A 5,037-nucleotide genomic window follows, 5' to 3' on the forward strand; every position below is an offset into this window, starting at 1 on the left:
ATCTTTTGAAATTCAGATGATGCAGAGGTATAAAGTAGTGATTCCCCTTTAATCCCCTGAGGATATTAATATTTATTTTGTTCTTTATGATTACCCTGTAGCCAGTATAAGCATAAAGTTTCAGGGAATCTAGGAGGTCAAGACCATTTTTGTAAATAATACTAAGACACTATGTATTTGCCTTTTTCACCGGGTTGATGTTTGCATTGCTGGTGCAAAAGCAATTGTGGGTAAAACCGCTGGCACCTGAGCACGAAGCCAGGCAGTGGCACCCAACTGCGCCAACAGTCATTGTGTTCCACACCGTGCATTCGCAGGGGAAAAAAGCCAATTTTAATTAAGAATGGTCTTTAAAGAATCAGTAAAAATTATGACTTTTATTAAATCTGAACCTTGAGTATCTATATATTTTTTTGTTTTTGGAGGAACTGGGGGTAGGATTTGAAGCTCAGAGGCCCCTCAGTTAGGCACTCATCAGAGCCTCAGTTTCGCTACGCATAAACATTAGAAAAGGAAAGCAACATATGGAACTCCACACAAATTTGCATGTCATCGTTGTGCAGGGCCATGCTCACCTTGTCCGTGTTGTTCCAATTTTAGTAGAAGTGCTGCTGAAGTGAGCACAGCATACTCCGTGACACAGACCGGGAAGCACAGATAAAGTTCTTCTGCTGCAAACCCAAGTATGACAGTTGTCTGGGGGATAAGAACTTCTGTAGTTATTTATGTTGTGAACTTAACTAGCCTCTTTGTTCATAGAATGCCATTTTTACTTGAAGAATGACTGGCAGACTATGGTTATTCAAATTGAGTTTTGGCAGATATATTCTCTAAAATGAACCAAGTGAGCCAGTCACTTCAAGGAATGTTGCCAATGATAACATTTGAGCTTTCAAGTGAAATTTAAATTTTGGGTAATTTGTATCTGCCACTGTGAGTTTGATAGCTTTTATCTTAGGCAGTTCAGGCTGCCACAACAGATCGCCACAGGTCAGGTGGCTTAAACAATAGACATTTATTTCTCACAGTTCTGGAGACGGAAGTCCAAGATCAGGGTGTCAGCATGGTCTGGTTCTTGATGAGGGCTCTCTTGCTGGTTTACAGATGGCCACCTTCTTGCTGTGCCCTCACGTGGTGGAAAGAGAGCTAGCTAGCTTTCTGGCCTCTTTTTAAGGGCATTATTCCCATTTATGAGAGCTCCACCTCAAGACCTAGCTATCCACCTCCAAATACCATCATGCTGGGATTAGGATTTGAATATATGAATTTGGGGGGAACACAAACATTCAGTCTATTGCAGCTTCCCAATACTTAGAGATATTTCTGATGAGATCAGTGATAGTGTGATTTTTTTAATATTGTATCATGAAATATGTCAACATTTGAAAGACTAATACAATTTAATTAATATTTTTCACATGACCCATGGCTTATGTTATGAAATTGTGCATGACTAAGAGATCCATTAAAAGCACAGATGGATCAATGGATTTTAATGAAACAGGAACACAAAGCTCATCTATTTGGCCTTAGATACCACATTGTGAATGACCCTTACCTGCCACTTATAGTTTGAATTGCGGTATAGTATCAAAGAAAAATAGCTTCAATTATCTGAAAAGGCTATTAAAATACTCCTCTCTTCCCAACTACATATTTGTTTGAGGCTGGATTTTCTTCACATATCTCAACCAAAACAACATATCATTACAGAATGATGGCAGAAGAGAATCTGACTATCTTCTATTAAGCCAGACATTGAAAATGGAACAATTTGAAAATTTTAACAAGTTGCAAAGTTGTTAAAACAATGTCACTTTTATTCCTATTTTTTCTATTTTTCATAAAGAATGTTATTCACATAAAATAATATGTATACATTTTTAAATGTTTTAACTTCTAATATGGTTAATATCAATAGATATAACTAACATAAATAATACCTCTTTGGGGTACTCAATAATTTTTAAGAAGATAAAAGAGTCCTGAGATCAAATGCGGTTTTAGGAGAATACTCACTGATGTGTGGAACACTGAAAATATGATGGCAAAGGGTTCAGAAGCAGAATATTGAAATAGATACACAGTGACCCCAATTATATGAAAGAAATACATGCACAGAAGAGGAATAGGATGAAACACTACAAAGTAATAATTTGGGTAATTCAAGTTTTCTTTTATTTTCATTAATTTTTCAAGTATTCTATGATAAAAAATGTTCTGCTTTTATAATCAATAAGAGTAAAATTCCAGTTCCAACCTTAGGGCCTACATTTGCCTCGTGACAGTGGCAGCCGTCGTGTTTTCCTTTTGCTCACCATGGAGAAGGATTTCATTGTCTGATTATAAGTAAATTAAATGAGTGTATTTCTTCCTAGTGGTTCCCTTAGGAGACTATATACTTATTCAAATAATGGTTTGTTTCCTGGAACCCTGACGGAAGACTGTCTTCAGAGAGAATCAGCTACAGAAGAAATGAATCTTACATCTTCACAGAGGCAGAGCCTTCTCTCTCCCTCCCTCCCCCGCCAGCTTAAGCTGTCAGCTGTGTGGTGTTGGTGCTGACCTGGCGCCCCCTTGAGCGCAACGGGGGCAGTGTTGTGGGGCCACAACCGAAGGAGGAGCCCAGAAGAGCTCCCCCCCACCACCCAGTCTCCAAACAAAAGCAAGTCTATTCGTGTAGTGCAAGCGTAGATTTGCTTGGCTGTACGCCTTAAAAGTGAATTTTTAAAAAATTGAGGAATTAATTGCATTTTCATTTTTATCCCTCCTGAGCACATAGCACAATGTTGAGCACATAGTTAAGGCTCAATGAATAGATGTTCTACGTAATGGTGATTGGAGCCTGGATTGCTAATATTGATTTGTCATTCAGCTGAGAGTTATCAGCTTGTTGAGAATAACTCAGGTTTCCTAAAAAACCTAAAAATTGGTTTCCTACTAGAGTGACCTGGTCTGCCTAGAACTTTTCCGGTTTCAGCACTAACCCTCCTGCATCCCAGAAACCCTCTCAGATCCAAGCCACCAGGATGGTTGGTCACCCTGTCCTACAGTGACCCAACTTACAATAATGTAACTTCTCTCCATTTCAGTGTGTCCTGGCTTCTCCAGCCACGCCTGTACCCCCAGGGCCCAGCGAAGCTGCATGGAGGCATCTGTTGGCCTGGCCATCGGCCCTGCTCTTCAGCATCTTTGTGCTGCAGATGAACAAGCCAGATCAAAGGGGCTAGCTGCACAGTGCCCCAAACCCCTAACATGGCTGTCCTTTTCCCAGGAAAGCCTTGGGATCCTAGCATACCCACCCACTCCCTTTTAAGAACGACGTTTTTCAGGTAAAGTCGTCACTTCTGTTTTGCACTAATGCTTATAGAATGACAAACCAATGAGCCTGAAATGACCCTCCCGAGAACAAGGTTTTATGCCAGGATTTGATAAGCAGGAAAAGTGGTGTTGCCAGAAAAGAAACATTAGCCTTAACATTGGAAAAATGAGGATTTATTTTTATTTGTATTTATTTTTTGTATTCAGAGAGGGATGTCATCCATGTCCTTAGACACGTCTTAATTTGTGGATTTTTTTCTTGTTTAACTCTCTTAATTGGATGAAAGTAGGCAGCTGATGATTTATGGATCTCCAGTTGTGCCAGGCATCGTTTTAAACGTGCACAGCTGCTCGGCAGTCGTTTAACTTGGCAGATAGTACTAAACCATTGAATTGTGTCATTTATTTGTATATGCATACAATAGCCTCCTTGTGCAGGTTCCTCAAAAATGGTTTAGAACTGTGCATTTCAGGAGTCTCAGAGAGTGACTTATTCTTTTGGAAGATTTTCAGAGTTTCTAGAATGAAGAATGAGACAGCATTTTGTGCCATTGCTCAGTTCCCAAGGGAATCACGGACAGGCTGAAGTGGAGAGGTTAACAGAGTGAGAGGTCTCGAGAGCACGTTTGGGAACTCCGGTTTCAGCGGTTGTTTAGGCAATGTAGGACGTGTTGCTGCTGACAACACTCTCACTTTCATTATGATACCTCTTAGGGAAGCAGCTAAAACCGGGGTGATCTAACACAAGTCGTTGCAGGCATAAATAACTCAGAAGCTCTGTTGACAATAAAAAGTCTGGCATTCACAGGAGTTAACAAAGCTATCTTCAAATGCAAAGGGGCCTGAGGTTTGTCACTGTTGTCCTTTGTAGTCAAGGATGACACTGTGGTTATCCCTGCATGCAAGTGTGGCTGAAAATACCCAAACGTGACAAATGATAAGGCCTTTCTGCAGAGTATGCGTGGAAATCTTTTTTTGGTTTGTGTCCGTTGGCCTCCCAGGGCACAGCCAGCCTTGTCACAAAGTTATCGTGTGTGTTTCTGCAGTGGCTCTGCTGCTCTGGCTCTAGCTCTTGGCTCTAGGGGTCCACAAATGTCTCCATTGCTTGGGTGTCTCTCCCCTGTGCTCTTGTGAAGGTTACACCTCCTACCTGGGCTGCTTACTGTCTCCCGGGCCAAAGCCGGCCCGGCAGGCCAGGGCCCGGCAGGCCAGGGCCCGGCCTCCGTCCTATCCTTGTATTAGGTCACCCCCCTGTTCTGTGAGAGAGTTGCTCTAGGGGGGCTGTGTTCCTCAGTACACAGAAACACCAATTCATTGCTGACCTTGCTGACTTTATCCTGCCACGTGAAATTTTTGAGTGTTTTCAGCTGGAAAGATCTTAGGTGCTGAGAGAATTTCCCTTCCTTTCTCAGTTGGGCCTGTCTTAGAGCAGAAAGAAGGCAGAGGAAATGCTTTTGGCCGAGATAGGCCTCTCCTGTAGGTAGAGTAGTTGAACATTACCCAGAAATGTTTCCACACCAGCTTGTACTAAAAAAAATATTTTAAGGCTGGAAATCCCCAAAGGGTCATCTCTGAAGCCTGATCACGGGTGCTCAGGAGCCACTGTCAGCATCTTCTCCGCGCTAGCCGCTCAGCCACGCGCGCCGGGCAGCAGGTAGGTGAGGTCGGGGTGCGGCACCCACATCCCGTGCTGACAGCAAACACTGTCGGGCAGTT

The 5,037-nt window shown here is 42.3% G+C and overlaps 1 non-coding gene across 1 annotated transcript; it reads right to left on the reverse strand.

The window, feature by feature from the left end:
• Positions 1–518: 518 nt before the first annotated feature.
• LOC138399216 (U6 spliceosomal RNA) lies at positions 519–624 on the reverse strand. The gene has a single exon (XR_011236113.1). It is a non-coding gene; the product is annotated as a U6 spliceosomal RNA (small nuclear RNA).
• Positions 625–5,037: the final 4,413 nt, after the last annotated feature.

This window comes from Eulemur rufifrons, chromosome 18 (assembly GCF_041146395.1).
Source record: "Eulemur rufifrons isolate Redbay chromosome 18, OSU_ERuf_1, whole genome shotgun sequence".
NCBI classification, from domain to species: Eukaryota; Metazoa; Chordata; class Mammalia; order Primates; family Lemuridae; genus Eulemur; species Eulemur rufifrons.